The sequence below is a fragment of the Budorcas taxicolor genome, chromosome 1, assembly GCF_023091745.1.
Source record: "Budorcas taxicolor isolate Tak-1 chromosome 1, Takin1.1, whole genome shotgun sequence".
NCBI lineage: Eukaryota > Metazoa > Chordata > Mammalia > Artiodactyla > Bovidae > Budorcas > Budorcas taxicolor.
Genome location: NC_068910.1, coordinates 170,168,600 through 170,195,259, shown reverse-complemented (window position 1 = coordinate 170,195,259; position 26,660 = coordinate 170,168,600). Strand labels below are relative to the sequence as shown.

Below are 26,660 nucleotides of genomic sequence, written 5' to 3'. Positions count from 1 at the left end.
AGGGAAATGGAAAGGAGTCACAGAGGACATGAAGCTTTTAGTCTCAGATGGGTGGATACCACTACCACTGACAACAGGAAAATCAGGAGGCAAAGGAATTTAGGGGAAAAGGATATCATTTTGATATAAAGTTTGAGAAATTGCAAGAGATTCAGATGGAAATGTTTTAATTACAGTTTTATCAACATTCATTCATTCATTCAACAATTACTTGCTTTGTGCTAGGATTTAATGTGAGGTGTTGAAGATTAAAACAAACCTGTGATATGGGGCTTATCCTTAGGGAATCTGGTAGAGACAGACATACATGCTATGTTTGTAGGGAGGATGAAAAGATTCTAGGAGCACAAAGGAGGTACAATTTCCCCAAGGTTTGGGGAGTATAGGATTATATTAGTAGCTCAGGCAAAATAGGAAAGATGTGAAATTTTTTGTCATTAGCAAGAAGTAGTAAGTGATATCTAAGAATGACTGAGTCCAATTTTAATGAAAAAAAAAAGGGCAGGTGATCAAGGTGTGAGTCCCATTGATACTCTCACTGAGAGAACAGGAGAAAGTTGAGAGTCAGTGATAGAAACAGAGAAAGTACTGGAAAAGTTGGAGAGTCTGTAGTGGTGTCACAGACACCAAGAGAGAGTTTCAAGGAGGAGAGAGTTTGCCAATTGTTTGGATTTGAAACAGATTTGAGGGGATTATTTCAGTGAAGTGGAAAGGGCAGAAGCTGGACAGTAACTAGAGAGGAAATAGAAGCATTGAGCACTCATTTGAAAAGTGTGTAATGAAAGAAAGTTGTACAATAGGAAGGTAACCAGAGTGAGCACCAAGAACTAGTGCAGTAAAAGCTCCACTTGTTCACTCTACTGAAAAAATATGGATTCATTTACCAGGCACCGGAATGGGTACTTCAAATATATATTTCTCTTATAGTCCTCATGACTTATTGAGTGGATATTAACTCTCCAGCAAACATTTACTGAGGGCTCCTTGGTGACAGATAGCACTTCAGGTGATGATGATACAATAGTGGACAAAAGCAGTCACAGTTCCTTCACTCTTGGCACTATTGTCTGAAGGGAGAATTCACATTAAATAAATCATGTCACACTTATGAAAAACTGCTACAGGAAAGAAAGCATTCTAGTATGGGACATAGTGATCATTCAAATAAGGTGGTGCTCCGGTTCAACTTTGTCCTGTGAACAAAAGCTCTGCTAAACAAATTAACAGAGGAAAGGCCATGACATCTTCATGAAAAATGTTCCAATTTGCAGAAAAATATGCAAATCCCTTACGATATACAGTGGAAGTAAGAAATAGATTTAAGGGACTAGATCTGATAGAGAGTGCCTGATGAACTATGAATGGAGGTTCATGACATTGTATAGGAGACAGGGAGCAAGGCCATCCCCAAGAAAGAAAAATGCAAAAAAGCAAAATGGCTGTCTGAGGAGGCGTTACAAATAGGTGTGAAAAGAAGAGAAGTGAAAAGCAAAGGAGAAAAGGAAAGATATAAGCATCTGAATGCAGAATTCCAAAGAATATCAAGGAGAGATAAGAAAGCCTTCCTCAGTGATCATTGCAAAGAAATAGAGGAAAACAATAGAATGGGAAAGACTCTTCAAGAAAATTAGAAATACCAAGGAAATATTTCATGCAAAGATGGGCTCAATAAAGGACAGAACTGGTAGGGACCTAACAGAAGCAGAAGATATTAAGAAGAGGTGGCAAGAATACACAGAAGAACTGTACAAAAAATGACACAGATAATCACGATGGTGTGATCACTCACCTAGAGCCAGACATCCTGGAAGGTGAAGTCAAGTGGGCCTTAGGAAGCATCACTATGAACAAAGCTAGTGGAAGTGATGGAATACCAGTTGAGCTATTTCAAATCCCCAAAGATGATGCTGTGAAAGTGCTGCACTCAATATGCTAGCAAATTTGGAAAACTCAGCAGTGGCCACAGGACCCGGAAAAGGTCAGTTTTCATTCCAATCCCTAAGAAAGGCAATGCCAAAGAAACGCTCAAGCTACTGCACAACTGCACTCATCTCACACGCTATAAAGTAATGCTCAAAATTCTCCAAGCCAGGCTTCAACAATACGTGAACCATGAACTTCCAGATGTTCAAGCTGGTTTTAGAAAAGGCAGAGGAACCAGAGATCAAGTAGCCAACATCCGCTGGATCATGGAAAAATCAAGAGAATTCCAGAAAAGCATCTATTTCCCCTTTATTGACTATGCCAAAGCCTTTGTGTGGATCACAATAAACTGGAAATTTCTGAAAGAGATGGGAATACCAGACCACCTGACCTGCCTCTTGAGAAATCTGTATGCAGGTCAGGAAGCAACAGTTAGAACTGGACATGGAGCAATAGACTGGTTCCAAATAGGAAAAGGAGTACGTCAAGGCTGTATATTGTTATCATGCTTATTTAGCTGATATGCAGATTACATCATGAGAAATGCTGGGCTGGAATCAAGATTGCCAGGAGAAATATCAATAACCTCAGGTATGCAGATGACACCACCCTTATGGCAGAAAGTGAAGAAGAACTAAAGAGCCTTTTGATGAAAGTGAAAGAGGAGAGTGAAAAAGTTGGCTTAAAGCTCAACATTCAGAAAACGAAGATCATGGCATCTGGTCCCATCACTTCATGTCAAATAGACGGGGAAATACTGGAAACAGTGGCAGACTTTATTTTTTTGGCTCCAAAATCACTGCATGGTGACTGCAGCCATGAAATTAAAAGACGCTTACTCCTTGTAAGAAAAGTTATGACCAACCTAGATAGCATATTCAAAAGCAGAGACATTACTTTGCCAACAAAGGTCCGTCTAATCGAGGCTATGGTTTCTCCAGTAGTCATGTATGGATGTGAGAGTTGGACTATAAAGAAAGCTGAGCATCAAAGAATTGATGCTTTTGAACTGTGGTGTTGAAGAAGACTCTTGAGAGTCCCTTGGACAGCAAGGAGATCCAACCAGTCCATCCTAAAGGAAATCGGTCCTGAAAATAGATTGGAAGGACTGATGTTGAAGCTGAAACTCCAATCCTTTGGCAACGTGATGTGAAGAATTGACTCACTGGAAAATACCCTGATGCTGGGAAAGATTGAAGGTGGGAGGAAAGGGGACGACAGAGGGTGAGGTTGTTGGATAGTGTAACAGACTCAATGGACATGAGTTTGAGTAAACTCTGGGAGTTGGTGATGGACAGGGAGGCCTGGCGTGCTGCAGTCCATGGAGTCGCAAATAGTCGGACACGACTGAGTGACTGAACTGAACTGAACTGATGCAAATGGGCACACTGGGTTTGCTGTTTCTTTTAGGGCCACTTTGATTGTGGACACTGATGTTAGATGACTTCAGGTGGAGACTTGTTCTGCTGCCCTCCTAAAAGTTTTCACTCATGAGCGGTACCTTTTCAAAGTCAGAAATGGATCCAAGAATGTGCTCCAAAAGTGGTGGAGCTGGTGTTTGGCACTGGACACTGGATCAGTTTGACCAAACATCCCCCACTCCTCAACCTCTCTGCAATTTAGAACCTTCAGATACCCCTTACCAGTGCTGGGAACTGGGGAGGTTTGGGCAGTATTCCTACTCCAGGGGTGCTGAATTTTCTCGCTTCAGTCTGGACTCCCTCTTTCTGTTCTCCTAGCTCCTGATTATTTTCCCTTTTGCCCAGATGCTGATGGTAAACTGAAATCACCTCTGACTGGTTTCTTGTTTATAAGTAGATTTTTGTCTGTGGAAGAGTTAGGCTCCCACCCTCCTGAAATTTTTCCCCTTTGCCCATCACCTGGCAGGCAGGCACCTTCAAGTTTCCCGGATATATGATCATCTTTAAAGCAGATAGACTTTTGAGCTGGGTTTGAGTGTCCTCTTATGGTAATTAACTCAGAGCCATCCTGGTGTGGCTTTGGAGAAGTGAAAAGTGTCCTTCCTGCCTTTCTTCTCTGAATTTCTCAATGCATTCAGGTAAATGTGTCTTACAAGGCTCGTATCTCCGCTTGGCTATGGAATAAGGCACTGTTGTGGTCAGGTTGAAAATTACTCATTATTATAATAAATTTGAAAATATATAACTGTTAAAGTCATGATCACCAAACCAGAAATAAAGATGAAGTCCAATGTGGTTCCCTCTTATTCTATCTCTGATTAGCATGCTTTCCTATTAGCCCAATCCTCCCTAAACTAGGTCTCATAGTATAAGTAGAATCAATTTTTATTTGTCTGAAACTCACCAAAATGTAGCATCTTTTCCCTCACATCCTCATGGAGTTACCAGCTCATTACCTTTGATTTATTGGAGAGTCTGAAGTCTTGACTGTAAGAAGAAACTTTCCCTCACTCTCTTGTGTCCTGAAATGTTTGGCTCCAAATTTTTTTTGAAGCCAAAAAAATTCCTAATTTTTTGGAATCAAGAGTTTCATTAAATCTTTCCCTCCCTTTCTAACAACCCAAGGACATCACCTGGAAGTGACCTTTTAAAACTTTACACATGTAAAGTAAGCTACCATGATTATGATGGGACTGATTTTTTTTAGTTTCAGGAAAAGTTACTATGAATCCATTCGCATTATATTTAGGTTCATGAGTCATACCCACATTATGTCCCTGGTAAAAATTATGAAAAGCCACAGAAAATAGGAGAAAAGGAGCATATGAGTGTCTATTTATGGGTCCATGTTTGCTTTCCTACCTCGAATAGAAATACTCAACTCCACACTCTCTGGGAAAATTAGTCTTTGATTCAAAAAGATGTTCTATGACAGTATTACAGCCCTAACCATACCATCAGCCCACCAGGAAGTCTGAGGAAGAGAGACAGGCAGGCAACCAGAAGGACAGAAACTTCCTCTCACGAGGAAGTAACCAGTTCCAAACAAAAGATGAGTCATTTGGTGCCACCAGAGGAAAGATAATTTAGCCATTGTGTTCATGATTAAGAAGCATTCCAATTCACTCATGGGAGACTTTTAGTGTCACTAGTGCCTGGAGCCAAATGTAATCTTTCCAAGCTGTGGTTGGGATGGAGGGTCATCTACAGAACAAGGTGAATTTGTGACCCTGGCTGGGCACTCTCTAGCTGAGCTTGGGTCCAGACCAATCTCCACAGTCACAGTTGCCCTGTGCTGTTATCATGGTGCCCATGAGCAGAGTTGCTGCAGCTCACTGAAGGCATCCACAAGGAAAATGGCTCACAAGAGTCGGCGAAAACAAGCTGCTGTGCTTCATCTTGGGTCCATGCTATTGATGGTCAAGCAGAACAAGTCAAGGTGGTAGGACTGAGACAGGCTGGGACCTGGGACTCTTTAATGGAGGGCTTGCACTTGTACTTCAACACATATCTCCTGCAAACAGAACATAAACATAACTATGCTCATGGGCAGGTGGGGCAAATTATGAACAATCAAACACAAAATGCCACAAACCAACTAAGCTTTCTGATGTGCTGAGAGCAAAAGCAGGGTCCTATCCATGATACCTGCACACAGCGCTACCAAGAGGGTGAGCAGACCCCTTAAGCCACCCTTCTAGCCTGACCCGCCTATCTGCCTCTCCCCTCCCCCCATTTAAGGAACCAGCATGCCTTCCTTGGAGAGTGTGAGCAAGGGCACCTGTTCTTCATTTTGTCTCCCTTTGAAGCAGCATGAGTCCCAATAAAGCACTGCCTGAGTTCTTCATCTGGCCCTTAATCAATTTCTATTGATTAAAATAGAACTCCTTGGAACTTCGGGCATTGCCCCCAAGGAGCATCAGCACTTGTGCTAACGTTCAGGCAAAAAGACCCTCTACGTGTCCAAGGACACTCTCCAGTTCTGCCAGGACATATTAGCATTTCCTGCTGCTCTCCTCAGCAGTGGCTAGAGATTTCTTCTTCACCACGTCCTCTCCCGGGTCTGCACTTCCAGCTCTGGGGGGTAACGTTACTACCCTAGGACTGAGCTTTTTTTACAGGTAATTTAGTGTTTTCTCTGAATTTGGGGAAGGGATAGTCAACTTCATTTACAAAAGGATGTATTCTGGAGTCCAAACAATATGATCAATTGGCAAGGGAGAATCTTTTTATTAGAGAACAAACTGATCCTAACTCCCAATTTTAACATGACTAATTGGTATTTATCCCTAAATAACTCAGTGACTCAGGCATCACTTCACGTAGGAAGGCTTCTCTGAATTTCCCCACCTCCTTCCAAAGACACAGAGTAAGAAAACCAGAACGTATGCTCACCCTCTGTAAAATTATGTCTCAGTCTCAGAGTGCTTTCCATACTAATAGATCTCCTGTACTCACACAATCAGAAAATGATAGAATGCAAAAAAAAAAAAAATATGGTATAGGGGATGGTTGACCTGGATATTCAGAAGGTACCATTTCATCCAATGGTTAAACACATTTCTTTAGAGCAGACTGCCTTGGTTCACACTTCAGCCTTCTCACTGACTGTAATCTTGAGCAAATCACTTAACCTGTGCCTCATCTTTCTCCACCTGTAGAATAGGAATAAATAGTATCTACCCAAGAGGGTTGCTGTGAGAATTTAATGAATTATAGGTACAAAATGCTTACAGCACTGCTTGACACATTGTAAATGCTACTGAAGTATTGCCAATTATTATTCTGGCATGTGGTTGGTCTAGTAAAAGAGGTAGAATTTGAGACGGAGCTCAAGGATAAGTGAGTTGGATAAAGACAACTTTTTACCAGGATTCAGGAACACACTTTTCTAAGGCTATAAAACCTAGTGGTTAAGGTGATGTAAATAGTTGGTTTCATTTTATTTCTACTAGTCTCTATTCAGTGCAGTGGTCTGGGAAAGTAATCCTTCGGTAGTTGGCCCAGTGGAACTTACACTCCGCTTCCCTACTCCTGAGCTCATGACAGATTCTGATATATTGATAATGGTATTCTTTCCAGTGAGAAGGTGCAACCTTAGAATGCATCTCCCTGCCAAAGATGGGAGGAACCAAAAAGATGAAGCCACATACGGCACTCCCTGGTGAGTCCTTGTCTCACCACAGAGAGACTTAGAGTCTAAAGAAGTGAAGTGCCCTGCCCAAGTGTTGCACAGCCAGCCAGAGTGAGAGCTGGGACTTGGACTCCTCTACTCTTTGGCTGATATTTGTCATTCCATCATAGCTAATGGCGTTTATTTTCCTAACATATCAGTTGGTTAGCTTACTTCCTAATTAGAATGGCTTCTGACACCAAGTACATTGATGTAATTTTATTAATAAATGGTTAAATATACATATGTATAAAATACATGTGTATGTACGTGTATATGCATTTGTGTAGCTGTGTTGTCAAAAGTTCGTCAGTAACAGAAGTAAAACCAATGAATCATTGAACCGGTAATCAGTAAAAGTTTATTGTGCTCACATCACAAAGATGGTTCACATACGAGGAGCCCTCAGATCAAAACATGGAATAAGGCTTAAAGTGTATTGCTAAAAAACAAATTATTCATTGGAAAGACAGTGCCTTTTTATTCTTCACCATGATTGGTTATAATATTAGAATTTTGTTATATGTTAGGGAACTGGGTTAGTGACTGCTGCATAATCTGCTTGGGGAAACAGTTGTAAGTAAGTTTTGCTTTTGATTTTCAGAGGCATAAGCAAGAAATGACCCAGGTCAAGTCGGTCTTATAAAATAAAATAAATTAAGCTTTGCTTGTATGATTGAACTGATTTTTTCTGCTCAGGGAATTTTCCAGGCTGGTCTCTGTTTGTTTCTGATTTTGACAATATCACATATTTATTAAAGACACGTTGATGCAAATAATTAAAAACAATAGAAAGCATGACACACTCATTCATCCAGGAGATGCCTGACACCATTGTAGTGAAATTCATAAGCCTTGCTTGCTCTGCAGCAGTGCTAATGGCACTATCTGTCTGGCTTAACCAAATTATTGTGACATGATCTTGTACTCAGGTTGCAAATTGAAAAGCTCCACCAGGCTCATCAACAGCAGACTGAGGATACTTAGAGCTTTGTGCCTATAAGAATAAATTGTGATATTTTACAGCTTTTAAATGATGCATGATGAAATGATTGAAGACATCATTACATGGGACAATATCCAGCAGAGAGTGTGATATTCTTAATGATTTAGCACTTCAAGCCCTTATGGGAGTGTTAAGTACTTTTACTAAAGAACTGTAGGGAAGTGGTGTTTGTTACAGTTAAGAGTGAATCTAGACCAACAGTAGAGACTTGACCATATCGTAGACATGTTCAGGGAACCTGGCAAATGGGAGAAAGTAAGTGGAGTGTCTGGCTCTAAGCTGAATGTGAGTGATTTAATTAGCATTACTGAAACCCTGGTAAAGTGGTTCTCAATCTTTGCTGAATATTAGATTCACCTGGGGACTTTTAGCCCTCCCATGCTGGGGGCCTGTTCTAGGGATTGTGAATTAGTTTTTTGGGTGGGGCCAGGCGGTGGTGGTTTTCAAAGCTCCCAGATGATTCTAATGTTTAGCCTAAAACATGAAGCAATGATGTGGTCCTTGGGGAGCAAATGTAATCAATTAGCTTTTTTTCTTTTTGATCCTCCTTTTAAACAACTCTTGTGTAGGGATTGCTGTGAGAATTAATGTAGGAGCGGAGAGAAGGAGCAACAGGTAGGAAAATACAAAGGATGGGGAACAATTTCTCAAAACCATCACCTACTTGTTCACAGTTTGGAAACTCTCCTTATAGATAAGTCATTCAATACAATTTATAATGACAAATCATATCTGGAACATGACTCTATGCTTCCTAACATGGATTCGTAAAAATGACTTATTCATCAATTAAATTCACTTAATGAACTTTTGCAAGAGTACATGGGGCAAAAAAGCATAGTCCCTACTCTCCAGAAATAACAGCTGGATAATTTTGTGGAAAATATCATAGGAGAGGCACAAAATATGCATATTTGGGCAATGGACTTTTCTTCTACCCTCTCCTCCTTTGGAGCCAGGTACTTTCTATGGTTCATGAAAATGTAACTTGGGTGGGGAGGATGGTACTGCCTTTGTATGAGGTGCAAGAGATAAACTAACAGAAGATCATATTCAACAGCTGATTTTTTTGGATCTTTTGTCTATTGGCTAGACCAGGGCATGAACCCCCTTCCCTCTTTTTTTAAATTCTGCTTAGAGCTGTACTTCTTCACCTCTGATTCCTCATTTTTCTCCCACCTGGTGGTGACAACTGAGATTGCAGTGAATGACAGTAAAACCTTCCTGGGGCTACATATAATACTTGACAGGGTGAGGGCTAGGAGGAGGTTAAAAGGACTAAGGGGCTATGGGGGATTGGGAGGATGGGGTATGGATTAGGTGTGGCTACTGAAATGCGAGCTGAAGCCCCCAGAGAGGCCTCTCCCATAAACCCACTATGCACTGAATGAATAGATTTTCTCACCTCAGCCTCAGGTAAAAGACAGATTGATTGCTCTTTGGGATTTTGTATAATTATTCATTTGTAGACTATATTATTTCCATAACAATGATGGTTAATGCTGGGGTTAGGAAGGCCATAGGATTTCAGAGAGAGGTCAGACGCTTGTCAATAACCAAAGCTTCAGGAAGCTGAAGCTGGACTTTCATAGACTGTAGACTTTTCAATTGGAAAAGTCACTGGAGACACTTTACTCCACTCTGATTTTCTAATGAAGAGCTAACCTTGAAAAATAGTGATGGATTGGGGGTGGAGATGAGGTGAGGCAGAGAGAACCTTATAAGCCGGCTATAAGAGAAGGAAGATCAAAGACCCACTGGATAAAGGAGAGATCAGTTGCCTGATTATTCAGGTTTTAACATTGGGTAAAATTGAGTTATTTTAACTAAAGAAACTTAAATATTAATATGAACCAGATGTGAAGCATTTAGTTATGACTTATGTTAGAAAAAAATAAAAGATTAGGGTAGTTCTTGGAGAGATAAGGACAGAGAGGCAGCATTGCAATTTACTTGGAAGTATTGCTGTTCAGTCACTACGTCATGTCTGACTCTTTGCGACCCCATCAACTGCAGCATGCCAGGCTTCCCTGTCCTTCACTATTTCTTGGAGTTTGCTCAAACTCATGTCCATTGGATCAGTGATGCCATCCAGCCATCTCATTCTCTGTCACCCCCTTTCCCCCCTGCCCTCAATCTTTCCCAGCATCAAGGTGCTTTCCAATGAGCCAGCTCTTCGCATCAGGTGGCCAAAGTATTGGAGCTTCAGTTTCAGCATCAGTACTTCCAATGATTATTCAGGGTTGGTTTCCTTTAGTATTGGACTAGTTTGATCTCCTTGCTGTCACTTCGAAAGCATGAATTCTTTGGTGCTCAGCTTTCTTTATAGTCCAACTCTCACATCCATACATGACTGCTGGAAAAACCATAGCTTTGACTAAATGGACCTTTGTTGGCAAAGTGATGTCTCTGCTTTTTAATATGCTGTTTAAGAAGTGAGGCCTTCCCATGTAAGCTCTGAAAACAAAAGGATAATGCTTCTTCCTTTTCCTTTTCCCTCTTCACTACTCTCCCACATTTTCTCTCCTCTTCCCTTTCTCCAGTCCAGTGTCATCACTGAGTGGCAATCCATGCTGAGTGACATGAGCCTCTCTCCAATCAGTGCTTCCCTAGTGATGTAGATGGTGCCACCCAAGGAACTCACCTGCTGTGTGTGGGGATGGCTGTGCCAGCAGAGGATGGAAGGTGGGGCATAGGGGTCTCTCGCCTCCATTTTGCAGTCTCCCTCTGCCCCACAATCAGACATCTGGGTTAAGTGTTACCTCTGTTAGAAGTAGAAATTCAACAATAAAAAGGAGCAATTTGAATTTTAAATTTCATACGGAAACGATTAGGAGTATGAATATTATCAATGGAATACATCATCATTGCTATAAAAATAGACTTTGGCCTTACAGTAAAAGCAACTGTAATTTTATTTTGGAACTCCTTTTGCCTTCTCTTTCCTTATAGTCTCCAAGAAAATAATTGAAATAAAAAATTGGTCCTCTCTTCCTTGCTAACCCCACCATTAAATCTCCTCAATACAATCACATTCATTATTATCAACATAATAATTCAAGAATGAATCAAAGAGAACCCAAACCCTGAAGTCTGCTCTTAAAGCCTTTTCAAGCTCTAGAATTTAGTGTTGGTTTAATTTAATCTGCAGGAATGGTGATGCTACTGGTGTTTCGGTTAGTCAACTTCGATGATGCAATGTACCTAGAGAATAACATTCTATTTCATGGTGGAAAATTGTAGTCTTTCCTTTCAATCAGAAGTGTAAGGACTCTTGATGAGATACAGTGAAGCTTCAAATGCTAGAAAAAGGAGGCGAAAATGTCGGGAGCCAGCGTGAGCAACTCTGCCTGTAGCAAAGGTCATGAGGAAGGAGGCTCGGCATACGCAAAGGCAGGATTGAGCCTCAGGAGACCCCCTGTTCCCGAGCATCTACCCCCAAAACCAGAGTCTGCCTACTTTACTGCTTTATGCTGTCACCTACACCTCTGACTTTATGGGGGGCTGTCTCCCACCACCTCTCTCTGAGAAGGAGTTAACTTAGAGCTCCAGTTAATACATTCCTGGGCGTGACAAGAGTGTTTCAACTTACAAACTCCTCTGAAAGTTCTGTAGCTTGCCTGACAGGCTCATCTAGCCACATGTGATTATTCACAGCCTCCCAACCATGAGAGGCACAGGATGCTTACAACATCCTAGGAATGTAGGGGCTTCTGAGGAGTCAAAAATCATTAGAATAGGACTGATTAAGGGTTTCATTTGTTGAGCCAATACTTATTGCCAAGTTTTCATATCTTTTATTTGTAGATATATTTGGCATGTAGAAAAAACAGGTAGTAGACCTGGTATTAGCAACATTAGATCTTTGAGTTAAGTACTTTCTTTGTTATAACCCACTGCACCTTTGTTCTACAAGAATGTAACTTTATTTAGTACTTTGAGGGTGATGCAGATTAAAGAAAAAAACACTTCAAGGGAAAAAGAGTTTTCTGGTTGATAGACATTTATCTAGGAAAATAGCCATCAAAATGTTAACAGGCCCCTTGGCCAGAAGATGATGTAAAACCACCTGGGACCTTTTGTATACGGGAAGGTATGCAAGAGGAAAGCCTGGTCTCAGTAAGGGTCAGGACTGCTGCCCCTGCAAAACTCTGCATATTCCATTATTTCTTTATGTACAACTTGGGATATATAAGCTACTTTTGAAAATAAAGTTGTGGGTCTGGCACCAATGCTTGGCTCCCCCATGTTGTTCTTTTCTCCCTTTTCTGGCTGAATTCCCATCTGGAGCATGGAGGCTCACCATGTCTACTTATTTGCCCTGGTTTCTAAGACCCACGTGAGAGGGAGCCCAAGGCAGGGCACCCTCTGCTATTCAAGCGGGCGCCGGTGGCCTATGTAGATGGTGCAAGTTCCTTGTCTTGGAATTTTATTGGTTTTCCACGTAAACCAAGTTATTCAGCCTCTTTTCTCCACTAATTTTCCTACTATACTATTCCTTCCTAATATCTCTTTATATTTCTAAATAAATAAGTTTTTCCTTGCTGACTCCATCCCCGCCTCGAATTACCGTGGGTCTACCGGGGCTGGACCCCGGCAGAAAATATATGAAATTTGTTTCCTTGGACCTCTCAAAAAGACATTTCTTTAGGGCAGCTAATCGCTTGGCAAATAACTTTCCCAAAATGAGGAGGAAGTTTCCTTTAGATGATTTTAAAAAATGCTTTATGTATTTAATGAAATTGCTCCTTTGCTCCAACCCATAAGCAAGATATGTTGATGTTATTATTTGTTGACTTTTATAGCTCCAAAAATTACATCACATTACACTGTGTCTCTGTCTCTGATGCCACCATTTTAGTCTGGCTCTCATCTGTGTTGGCTCCACCTGCTCAGACTCATTCCATCTTCTCACATGCAACAGCCAGTGTCCTCATCTTAGAGTGTAAATGACCTCCCACCCCACATTGCTCACCTGCTGAAAGACTTGCCCTGAGAGAAGTTTGAATTCCTCTAATGCAGTCCCCTCTCTTCTATCCTCTTGTTTTCTCTCCAGCACTCTGCTGTTTCTTTCAAAAGACTTTACAATAATTTGAAAATAGTTCATTTGCTTATTTTTTATTATATCATTTTGCCCAGATTGTATGATTCATTAATTCAGGGATATTTCTGTCTTGTTCATCTTTGGTTCCTAGTGGCAATTGCAATAATGGACATGATGGACTTTTCACACAGCATTTTTGAAATAAAAAAATTTCAAGCATATACTATAGAGAACTTTATAATGAACACCTGAATACCTAACCCCTAGTTTCTATGTACTTTCTTCATCATGTGTTTATCCATCTCTCCATTCCTCTATCTACCCATCAACACATGGTTGACTTTTAATACATTTGTTGAATGAATGGGTAAATGAAAAATTTACCCTTTGGTAAATAGAAGTTGTATGTCCTAAGGTGACTCAACACAAATACTACACTTCCTTGTTTCTGTGTGGACACAGGGTATGGGGAACTATGTTATGTTCCGTACTACGTGTATCTGTTTAGCTCTGTACTGGGCATTGGGCTAGAAAACTGAGGCGGCCAGAAAAATGAGAAATAAGGACAAATTTCCTGCCTTTCAGGGGCACATGCTTGAATAGTGAGAAGATCCAGATATATTAGTATCTGATAGAACAAGAAAGAAGTAGAGAATGTAGAATAGAGATTTTTTTTTCTTTTTGCATGCATGACTTGTTAATAAAGACCAACCAGTGCTATCTCAACGTTAAAACTGCCTGATTTCTTGGCCTTTTATGTTTGTTGTTGCACAAGTAGGCAGAAACAATTGTTGACTTGGCCAATACCAATGAAGGAATATTTTATGATTCCTAGTTCAGTGACTGACAAATGCAAGCCCACTGGAACCATGAAACTCTTAGCTTTTTGTTTTTTTTTAAGTTCTGTACATACCATTGAAATATACACATTATAGAAGCAAAGGAAAACATATAGAAAGTATTGCTTATTTAGGCTAACTATGGTCAAGGTAAAGAGCATCTCTGCCTAGTCTGCAAACTTGACAGAGAAGAGCAGGTAGAGCTTTCTTCCTTCTGCATGCAAATAGTTTTTTTTTCAGACTACGGTCGATTATATCTTTTGGACCCTGCATTTATTATTTTGATTGCTCAGAGGAAATGCTTACCTTTGAAGTGACATCCTGGGGCAGTGCTTCGCAATATCCTTTATTAAGCTTTACTGTGTCTATTCACATTTATTTTAATTCTTATTTTTAGAAGGAGGATTTTAAGAAGGTCAATGCATTTAAGAAGGTCAGTGATTAAATTCCAAGAGTACTTAGCAGGGGTCCATGTATATAAGGGGTTGAATCATTGTGAACTGGGAATGCATCCAAGTTTATGCTTAACTGAGAATCCTCTGTGAAATATTTAAAAGGGAAAACGTTCTTTTAAAACAGGCCCATGGGCTTGGACAACATAGAAATGGCAAACACAGCGCTGCATAAGCAGTAGAAGCAGAGCTGAGATCTGGGCTTGTTGTTCTTCTGATCTTGGCTATATCCTCAGCCCCTCACCCCTTTTATTGATGACATTCTGCTTTCTAGCATGTCAGGGACCCTCAGCCAATTAACTTTCATTTGCTCACACTGTCCTCCCATGGGCTTCTACGTGGCAAATATTTCAGGGCTCAGTATGGTCCTGACCTAGATTTGTTTCCTGGCTTTGCCACAAGTAGTTAAAGGACCTTAAACAAGAAATGTACTTTTTCTAAGTTCTAGGTTCCTTATCTGTAACTGGGAGACCTTAATACCTATTTGAACATATAAAACATGTCTGCCATGTAGAAGACTCTTGATAAATGTAGTCTTACCTTACCATCTTAAGATCAGTTGCCACCTTGGATTAGTAAGAAATGATGTTTGCCTAGAAGTATGGATGTAAGTATCTAGATATTGAGTGCAATAGGGAAAAGCAAATCTGGAGGTGGATATTTTATTTATAAAATTAAACCTAATTTTATTTTGAAAAATCAACAAATACATGTTCAGATCTGTTTTATCTTCAAAACATGTTTTTGTTTTTAACAAACATGCAAGGTAATTTGGCATGCCAAACATCTTTCTCTCTAGCTTTCCTTGAAATTTTCTTTCATAACACAAAGAAAGGTGCAAATATTGTCCAAAAACTATTTATATTTTTACCCTCCATATTTACTAACATTAATATTTATTGAGAGGAAAGGAAAACTGCAAGGTTTGTTCTTTGGCACTCATATTTGACTCAACAGTATAATTAAAAACTTGTATTTGTTTCTAAGATAAACACTTTGAAGGAAATTTAATAAATCTTGTTTTTGCTCTGCAAAGGAGCCACTCTATCAAAGCATTTAACTGAAGCTGTCGAGTTCCTGCTGGTAGAATATTACTTCCAGCCTATTTATTAGCTTTTCTTCCTGTAGCCCAATATATGATCCCTACCCCCCTCTCCACTGAGTGAAAGCACAGAAAGGATGCAATTTCTTGTCTCTTCCCCCCCCCCACCCCCAGCATCATGCAAGGCAAGGCAGCATCACAATCACAATATCTGAATTTATTTTGATTATTTTTTCTTATGCTACAATTATTTTGTATTATAATACTTACTGGGTAATCAAAAATCAACATTGTTGATTTTAAACTGTTACAAAGCCAGACTTTTAGAGACATTTGAAACAATTCATGAACCATGTCTGAAAGGAGTTAATTGCCTTCAACCAATGCCTTCAATTCTTTTGCACTTGAAGGAAAAGAATTTTAGGTATCAGCAGGTTACTAGAAAATAAGACTTTAGGGGTCTATATAATTTATTCAGTTCTTTTTGTATATTGTAAACAAAGATAGGATACTTTGACTGTAGCTTATGAACAAATTTTTAAAAAATATATCCTTAACTATAGAATAGGTATCAAGGGAGCATTTTAAATATGATTCTGATAGATCTCTTATGAGCCTATTTTCCAGAAAAAGCTTATAGGCAATTTACCAATTAAAAACAAAATCTAAACTCATAGATTTAAGTTGAAAGAATATGGTACGTGAGGTCAGGTCATTGTGTTATCCATGGTCTGATGCACAACATGGTGTGTACAAAAAACCTAAAGAGACATTTATCTCAAATTTCAGGCAGGATCTAAGACTGCATAGAGAAGGGAGAGCTTTTCAGGTTAGACAGTGATAGAAGCCACAGTATTCACCTAAATCAATGCGTTGGAAGCAACATACACATATGCAATGCCAGTTTGCAGAATGCAGAAAAGATCAATTAGAAATTGTACTGTGATAGCCACACATTTTGGAGAAAAATTCCCAAGCCAGGCGAATGTGGATTGGGATAAAAACATAGGCGGTGTACACTACCATAGCAAAGATGGTTAGTATGATGGTATTGAACATAGATTGCTCCCAAGGCTCCAAGACAGCACAGCAGCTAATGATTTGATATTGATAGTAGAGCCAGGATAAATAGTCCTTCACACGCTTGAAATCCATGGCTGGTTCCTTCAAGCTGCAGAAAGTCTGTCCTGTTAAAAAAAGGTAACAGATTAGAACAAAACATAAATAAGGCACTGAACACAGAATCGCCTTAGATTTTCATGATCTCAGCATGTTAAAAATTTTCAAAGGTTAGTGAACTGAATGATCATTGAGTGAATTACTAATAGGAATATTACATGGAAATAATATACAGCATGTTAATCATAGAATTAATAATATTGTCATTACTACTAATAATTACTACTAGAATTAATAGCAATATTATTAACAGTAATATTTATCTAAAAATCATTAATGCTAGTAATAATTCTAGTGATAGTAGTATTTACAATTGAGGCTAACCACATTTTCTTTAGCCCTGTACATCGAGAGAAATAAACATGAATTTTCTATTTCCTACAACTGTATTTTGGAAAAAGAAGTTTAAAAAATAGTATGCAGGAAAGAGTTAATATAGCAAGCCTGAGGCTGCTATCTTTAGAAGGGCCCCTGGCTGGCATCTGGGAACTTGGTTTTTGGAATGTTCTCTTCATTCCCTAATGGATAAGGATGATTCACCATGCCTAGACTGTGTAAACACTGTAATTTATGGTGAACACCTGCTTTATTCTAGGAGCCTGGAATTTTTGTAATTGCCAGGCAGAGAGTATCCATATAGCCAGCCCCAATAAAAATCTTGGTGCTGAGTCTCTAATGGGCTGCCCTGGGCAGAAACTTGATGTGTTATCACGGTACTTTTTGTTGGTAAAGAAAGAAGCACCCTCTGGGTGTCCACTCATGGGAAGGAGTGAACATCTGAAGCCTATAAATGAATTTCATGACTCTGCCCATGTCTCTCTTCCTTGCTGATCCTGTTGTTTATCATTTTGCTACAATAAACCTTAGCTGTGAGTGTGAATATATGCTGAGTCCTGTGAGTCTTTCTAGTGAGGCACTTGACATGTGGTTGGTCTTAGAACCTCGGAAACAAAGGGGAGGCCGAAAGTGTACCTTTGGGTGTTCATTTGGTTTGGGGGTAGAGAACTTATGAAAGCCAAAAAAATGTTTTGTTGGCCCTCAGATAGGATCACAGTTAAAACTTCCTAGAAGGAAGGCCATCAGACACTCATAGGCATGGTGGGTGTCCTTGTAGATACAAGCTGACCTGTGCTTGTTCTGCTAACTCCTAAGAATATCATGGTGCCACATCATCTAAGCCCACCTTGATGACTTTTACTATTAAAATCACAGTTACATCTTTTGAAGATCATTCCTATGTTCTGACATGAACGTATCTCTCTTTTCTTTGATCCTCATTTGAGTAAAAGCAAAATATTTTTGCTGCATAAGACCGTGGACTCCTCAGGTTATGGGGAGATTCTCACGATCCTAAGGCCTAGCATAGAGACAGTCATCAGTGAATACTTGCTGAACAAATAAGTAAATGAATGAATAACATGTAACTAACTTAAAATAGAGAGGACTCATAGTCTGGACCTAAGTGGGATACAGTTGGCTATTGCTGACTTTCAGTAGCTTGGCTTTGATAATAAGTAACCCTTTCTGATAAGGAAAATTTCCACGAAAACTTAAAATGGGAAAGCCTTTGTGTTACTAGGTCATGATTATTTGTAATAATGGTCAGAATAATCCAAATAAGTAGATAATACAAACTGAAGTTGTTTTTACTTTCCTATGAAAAGAAAAGTGAGCCTCTCATCTTTTCTAGAAGCTGGAGTTGGGAACTAAGTAATTGGATATAAAAGCATTGCCCTGGCATCTGGACTTCAGCAAGGAGTTACCTCCAGTGTTCTTCATTCCTAACTCTAGTTGCAGAGAAAGGTCTTAGAGAAAATGAGCGACAGAAGGAGTGATAATTTTAGTGAATAATATTATCCAAGCAACCAAGACTTTCCATTGATAGACTCACAGAGAAAATTAGGAGATATGACTATTTGAGCTTTTAGGCTGTTTCATTAGACAACTGTATGTTTCCAACTAAATTTGATTTTTAAGAATCTCATTCATGGATACCCATACTTGCTCCCTCTTCATTACCTAGACAGTTTAGGGTGGTGCCAGGTAAGTGACCAGGAACGTGAGAGTCCATTCATAGGTATGAAGCTCCAGACTGTCCTGGGTGAAGGTAGGAGAATGATGGCTCAGGGAAGCCCAGATCTTCCCCTGAAGAAGCTTGATCCGGTTGTGAACACAAGTAGCAATCAAACAATATATATAAATATACAATTATCAACTACATTATGCCCTAAAGGACAGGAGCAATGTATGAAGGGGCTGTGGGAAAATTAATCCAGCCCGAATACGTCTGTGAGGAAGAGATATTTGAGGTAAAATCCAAGAGATGATTGTGAGTCTAACAGATAAGTCAGGTGGGGAGAATGGCCAAGACAGAAGAATCAACTTGTGTTTGTTCAAAAGTTAGAGGATGGAAGGAGTTTGATAGGTGATTGGGTGGGGCAGTGAATGGAGCACAGAGATCTGGGGAGGGAGACTGGGAGTATGAGAAAACTGAAGAGGAGGAAATGACCAGAGTGAGGCCACACACTCTAAGCTTGAACCTATGAGTGAGGGGGCTCCAGAGGTTTTTAATACGGGAATGCTGTAGTGGGTTAGTTTTTATAGACGTGTTGCCTTCCCTGTATTCTAAAGCCAAGTTGAAATGCTTTTGAATTTTCAGTAAATCTATGCCTCTGCCCTCCCATAGGAATTAGTCATTCAGAATCAACCATGTACTGAAAATCTGTTTAAAATATTTTCAATTACTCTTTTTACTTTTATAAATGAGATAAATCACTCTTTTAGAAAATCATTGACTTTCTACCCTATACATTTTAGCTTTTAAAAATGTACTAATTAATTGCCTAGCCATTGGTTTCTCTTAAAAAATTAAATTTCTTGCTTGAGTAGCCCCACTGGACACCTTGACTGTACCCTTGTGAGGGATCCTGAGCTGAGGCACTAAGCTAACTTGTGCCCAAATTTCTAAGCCACAGAAACCCTGAGGTGATCAGCGTTCACTGTTTTTAGCTGTTAAAGTCAAACAATCAAGGAAACAACAGCTCTAAAGCATACCAACATGCATCACACCAAAGCTGGATACCTGGTAAAGTCTTGGCTACATATTGCTAACAAGTGAAAGGATAAGATTGAATTTTTTTATTCTCACCCGTTTCTACAGTGCCCTGGATCATTTCCCAGCCCTCTCAGTTGTCACCTCTGACATGCTTTTATGGTCCCATTTCATTCCAGTCTCACAAAGTAGGAGAGTCAATAAAAAGCATTGATGTCCCCCTTTCCTTTGGTTCTTTTCCCCCTTATTAATGAGATGCAGTTTTAAAGATTATCTATTTACTGTTGGTCATGAAAAGGTGAGAAGAGAGTTGGTTATTATTGGTAAACCATCTGCTACAACCTATTGTTAGAATATACACTATATTTAGATTCTAGATTTGCTTAGATAATATGTTTTTCCTTCCTATTGAGTCTATTTTTAAATTTCCTATGGGACAACATGCAAGATTTAAGAAAACCACTTTAGACAATTTAAGATGAGTAATGTGGGAAGGAGAATTCATTCATTCATTAAACAACTGCACTTTGAGTACTGCTATGTGGTTTTTTCTGAGTAGTAACAGCTTCAAAAGGAATCTATTCCAAAATGGCATTGCAGACAGAAGATGCTCTTCTTGGCAGCAGTAAACTGGACCACGTAGCAAACATGCAGTGATGAGGGCCAGGAATGAGCACTAAACGAGGGGAAAGGGCATGGAAAAGGAAAACAGGCTGAATTTGGGAAATAAGCTGACAAAAATGGCATGAAATTAATTATCCACAGGTAACCTGGAAATGTTATTGTTGTCGTTTAGCTGCTAAATTGTGTTCAACTCTTTTGTGACCCCATGATCTATAGCCTGCCAGGTTCCTCTGTCGATGGGATTTCCTAGGCAAGGATACTGGATTAGGTTGCCACTTCCTTCTCTAGCGGATCTTCTTCACCAGGAATTGAACTTGCATCTTCTGCATCTCCTGCATTGGCAGGATTCTTTATCACTGAGCCACCAGGAAAGCCCAACCTAGAACTAGATAACAGCAAACATCTTAATGTCTTAATTTTCACTGTGAAGTGTGAAATTAACTTGCCCTTAAAGACCTGATGGCATATCCTAGTAACGCTAAAAAAAGACATAAAATGCTTACTCTATTTAAGCATACTATGCATCTCCTTGTTTTTAATTATGTGTTTTTTGAAAGATGATTTCCTGTATATGGAAAAGAGGGAGCAAGTAGTTTGTTTTTTCTCTTCCTCCTCCTTCTTTTAATTTTTCCTCTAAACTTGATGATTTTTTAAAACCCTCTTAAATGTTTAAGGAGGTTGTGCATTCAAAGGTGACACTGCCTAAGCACATGGTGGTATGTGTTCAGTAGTACAGTGGCCTAGATGGGTCTGGCTCTAGGAGCTGAAGCTGTGTGTAATGCCTTCAGGTGAGTGGGGAGGACTGGGAGGCCCTGCAGGACACAAAGTCAGTGAAGTTCTTGGTAAAAAATGGGGGTGGGACAAAGGCCAGCACTGTTGCCTGGAGGGATGGATTGTGAGGCCAGAGGAAAAGCTTTCTCTGGGCCATTGTTTGATTTTTAATATTTCTTTCTTTTAATGGAAGTATAGTTGTCAATGTTGTGTTAGTTTCAGGTGTATAGCAGTGGTTCAATTTCTATGTGTATTTATATGTGTGTGTGTAAATATATGTATATATACATATATGCATATAGATGTATGTATATGTGACTAAGCCTAAGCACTGGCTCAAGTTCTGATTCCTCTACTTGCTGGGCATGTAACCTTGGCACAGTTATTTAATTATTCTGGACCTCAAGTTCCTCATCTGTAAATGGAAATAACCATCCCTTCTGTTTAAGGTTGCTGTGAGGATTAGCAAAAATGCAAGCAAAGCATCAAGTAAAGGGATTTGTATATGGAAGAAGTACATAGATAGGAAGATGGAATCTAACCAGAGAAAGACTTTCCTCTCTCTCTACCTTCCTTTTTATTTACTACCATCCTGGTAATTGCACTAGGAACTGGAGATTCCATAGTGACTGAGACAATCATGGCCACTGTTCCCCAGAATGATAATTATAATTTAGCTGGATATAGTCCACATCTATGCATTTTAGACAATATTTACCATGTATTAAGTAGCTAAAGTGGAACCCTAGAATGTTAGTGGCTGGATGGACTGTAGAATCCCCTAGACCCAGTCATTAATTTTAAAGAAAAGGGTCAAGCCTATGAGGCTAAACATTAAATGGATATTAAACTGCTTGATGTCAAATTGGTTTGTCAAACTGAATTAAAGTGACTAGATTATTCCAGGTGGTAAATACCCTGTGTTTTGTGAACTGATGTTGGATGAAAGAAGTAGACATTCCAGTGGAGGGTTTCTGTGATCTTCAAATATTCAAAGTTGAGCAAGGACATTGGTATCAAGTGTGTAGGTATCTGGAAGAACTTCAGCCCCACCTTCTCTCAATTTCCCCAGATTCTACTCTTCTCTTACTCAAGAATCCTGAAACCCCAGATTCTCTTCCGGTCAAATAAAGGTCTGAATGCCCACTTATTGCAGATATTACTGGGAACTGGCAAAAGCCAAGGTTCCTATTAGCAGTGTACAACTTAGCATGGATAAAAGAGCCAAAGTAGAGTTTTGCCAAGTTGAGGGGAGAAAAAGCTGGGAGAAAGATTATTGGAGAATGATTGAGAGAGTCTCAGAGGGAGAGAGAGATTCCTGCAGGGAACCCAGGGAATGAATGGGGACACAGTGACAGTAGAAAACAGGACTTGGAATTCCGCTAAGAAGTTATATCATAACTGATTGGAGAGTTAGTGGCTGTTTTTAATTTCCAAATGATTTTTTTTATTTCTGAATATGATCACTGAGTGATTTTTCTCTCACTAGATTGTATACAGTGAGGAAAGGTAAGTTTTAATTTCATCTCTCACAATGAGAGGGAAAAGTCCTGGGATGTGGGATCCACATTAGCCAGGGACAAAACTTTCTTCTGGCCTGAGCAGAGAAGAAGGTTAGAATAAATAGAGCAATTAAAAAAAAAAAAAACATATGCTCTCATAAACCCATGTAATACATGAGTCACGAAATGAGAACACTGTTAAAGGAACCTTCAGGGTGGGGACAAAAGTAGAGGCTGGGCTTGCTCAGGAGGCTTTTTGGTTTTGGCCCTCTCCATGGGAATGGAAGCGGTAAAAAGTTAGGCAACCACAGTGAAAGATGAGTACTTGATGATTTGTCAGGGTGGTGTTTACCTTGGGAATACTGCAAAAGACTTGATCCTGCAGCCCTCCTCTGCCTTAAGAAAGGACTCCAAATGATTGGATTTTCTAAGAAAGGGATTTTCCTTTCTAAACATTGGCTAAAAATGAATCTTCCCTCCTTAGGTGGGTGTGGGACCTAACACATTTTGGTTTAAATCACCTTCTAAAATGTCAGAATCTGGGGCTAAAGAGAAAAGTCAGAAGGATCTACAATTGATCGTGGGCTAGCTCCTTCCCAACTTATTTTGGAATTCTACATCAATCACTCAGCTTTTTCTGTGCTTCATATTTGGAACCTGAAAACCTGAGAAGTGGGAAAAGTATCCTGCCTGCTGCCACAGAGGGAGATGCTGTATCTAAAAAGAGATTGTGTCTGTACTTGGAAGTAGCTTTCTTTAGAAAGAGCTCAATATGACTGACTCAAGTTGAAGCCTTCCTTTAATTAACTAATTCATTTAGAGAAGGAGCAGAGTGATTTCCTTCCAAAGACTACAGTGTGAAAAGTGGTGATAAAAGCGAGTAAATTTACAGAGGAGGAGACTGATAAGCTCAGTCAGCTGATCAAGGCCACTATCAACAGTGATAACTCAGGCTGACAGTATGTATCCATGATATCATGGCGTGAAAATAGCGCTATTCTACTCTCTTCCTCTCCCAAACTCACAGCCTCAGTCTAATCAGGAGAAAAGCACCAGGCAAATTTTCAACAGAGGAGCCTCTAACAAAAAGCCTGCCCTTAAAATTCTTAGCACTTAAAATTCTCAAGGTCATCAGAAACAGGCAAAAACAGAAAAATTGTCACAGCCCAAAGCAGTCTAAGGAAACATGACAACTAAATGTAGTATTTTAGCCTAGATGGAATCCTGAAAAAAGAAAAAGGATTTTAGCTAAAAACAAAGTAAATTTGAGTAATGTATTGGCTTTAATAATAGCACATCAACCCTGGCTCATTAACTGTAACACATGTCATACTAATGTAAGATGTTGATAGCAGAAGCTGAGTGCAGGGCATATGGTAATTCACTGTATTATTGTCTCAATTTTTCTGTAGGTCTAAAAATGTTCTAAATATTCTAATGTTCTAACAACAGCAAAAAATAAAAATAAAAAATTAGAAAGTCCTAAAACATCCAGTTATCCTTACTCCAAACTCCAGTGAATTTTGCTTATGTTGTCTTTCCCTTCTGGAAATCTCTTCCTCATAACTCTGAATGTAGCTAAATAATAGCCTTCCACAAAAGACTGACTTTCCAACATTTTCAAACACAATATAGAAGAAAAGTACATTTTACACTGTGATCCGTGGTACACAGACATACACATACTTTTAACTGAAATAAACATCTCTCAAAATAATACTCTTCAGTGCATGCTGACATTTTATTTCCTATTCTGTTCTACTCCATTCATTTCTGTTCTGCTGTCTTCTGTGTTATTGTCTTCATTCATTACAAATACCAATTGTGAACTACCACATCAATTTTTGGGGGGCTGTGCTGCACAGCTTGTAGGATCTGTTACCCGACCAGGGATCCAACCTGGGACATGACAATGAAAGCCCAGAATCCTAACCACTGGGTCACCGGAGAACTCCCTACCACATCAATTTCTTAACCCACCAATTGCAACCTGCAGTTGGAAAAACTCTCCTTTAAGGTTTAACTCAAGATGTCTCTGCATTGTCCAGTTTGGCAAACACTAGCGACATGTGGCAATTTAAAATTTTAGTGCTCAGTAGCCGCATGTGGCTCATGGCTACCATATTGGACAGCACAGATATAGAATATTTCCATCACTGCAAAAACATTTTCTAGGGCAGTGCTGTGGACTCTCTCCATCTCTTATTTGGACTAATGTAATAGCCCATCTACCACTTGTCTTCTTTTCACCTTACACTCTTCCATGCTGTTGCTGGAATTAACTTTCTAAAATAACAGATTTATTTTTCTGGTTGAAACCCTTCAATAGCTCTCCATTTTCTATGAAATGAAACATTCATCTAAGACCTCCACCTCTCTGAACTTTCCTGCTAAATGCCATTCACTCTTAAGCTTCTATGTTTACCTGCTTACTTTTCTAGAAATATTTTTTCTTTTAGAGAAAATCTTATTGGTTTTCAAGATGTAGCTCCTATATTCTCTCTTCTACGAAACATTCTCAGAAGACTACCTTTCCCAAGAAATGTATATTGCTTTCTTCTATGGGTTACCATTGTAGCAATTATGCTGTATTATAATTACCCACATATTCAATACAATGTTTCCCCATTACACTATGAGGTCTTCAAATACTGAGGATAAGCCACAGTCATCTCTCTATCCCCAGTGTCTGGAATGTGGGATACTTATACACCAGCTCATGAGCTGGTTGGCTGACTGACTGACTTACTAAATTGGAAGGTTGTGGAGCACAGGGACCACACTTGTACTTATTTAATATTTCTGTAGCACAATCCGGGCACATAAAAGGAACTTATGAATTCTCATTATCTGCTTTCAGGCAATGAGTTTTAGACATATTGTTTTCTAAGTACTGTCAAATTCAGTGTAATCTGTTTTTTTGTAAGATGGAAGGGAGTTGGTACTAATTTTTTTTATTATGACAAATGCTCTTTAGTTTTCTAGTACTGTTCAAAGTTCATGGGCTCTGTGGGGGAGATAAAAACACTTCTAAAGTTGTCTTAAATCCCATTAAAATGACTTTTTACAAGGGAGTATTCTAGGTGAGTAACAATTTAAGATTGGTAGGTAGAAAAGTGGTTCTAATGGGAATAATTCCAGGATGAAAACATCTGAAGACCTGAAGTGTATTACAGCTTTTTTTTCTATTCATCTTTTTTTCTCTTTATTTCTCTTAATCCATTCATTATTTTGTGTCTTTGAGAAAGTTCCAAAGTCTTTCTGTGTCACAGCCTCTCTATGTGAAATGAAGATAATTGGTAATTTTCTCTCTGTCTCAGTGATGTAGTAAGGAATATAGGCATAGTTTGTGAGTTCTTCAGGAATATTTTTAAGAGTCATAGTAATAGATGTTTGTTGTTGTACCTTGTGGATTGGTACAACTTTAAAGTATTTGCAAGATTTTATTAAATTATAATTTAGAGTCAAAGATTCTTCATAGAATAGCCTATAATGCTCATCTCAACAATGGAGTGCTTCGGGAAAAAACCTCATTCCTATTTATGTTTGCTAGATGAGTTGCCTAGTACATTAAGAAATTGTAATAAAACAACACATGTATATAGTCATTGCCACAAACTATTACTTGAAAGGTGTTATAATCTTCACATAATTTTTTAGATGTGTTTTGGGCAGGGCCACCACATACCATTGTGTGGACTGTGTGTTGCATAAGCTTGTGTCATTGTTCATATCTCAGGGACCTAACCACAGACTGCTTCTTTACATGAACACAATTTGATTGACAGAGGTACAAATTTGTATTATTAAAGGAAAAAGCTCACATTGTGTCTGTGTAAGAATCAGACATAACAATAGTTTATTGACTTCCTCTAAGTTTGGCTCTAAGTTTTCTGTGGGTGACTCCAGTTTTTTCTGTATCCCACAGAAGGTTCTATTTTTGCTTAACATTTTCTGGAGAATTTCCTTTTCATCTTAAAATACTCTCCAGTCACCCTTTGGCAAGTCAGATACCAAGGTGAATATTGGATATCAGACCAGAAGTGATGGATTTGAAGTCCAGGTCTTCAGAGGGAGCTTTAAAAAACAAAAACAAAAACAAAAAAACTTAAAAGTTTGTGAGAAGCAAATC

The 26,660-nt window shown here is 39.2% G+C and overlaps 1 pseudogene; it reads right to left on the bottom strand.

Annotated features, from left to right (window-relative positions):
- Window positions 1-4,966: 4,966 nt before the first annotated feature.
- LOC128052907 (MAD2L1-binding protein-like) lies at window positions 4,967-14,226 on the bottom strand (annotated as a pseudogene).
- Between the last annotated feature and the right edge of the window lie 12,434 nt (window positions 14,227-26,660).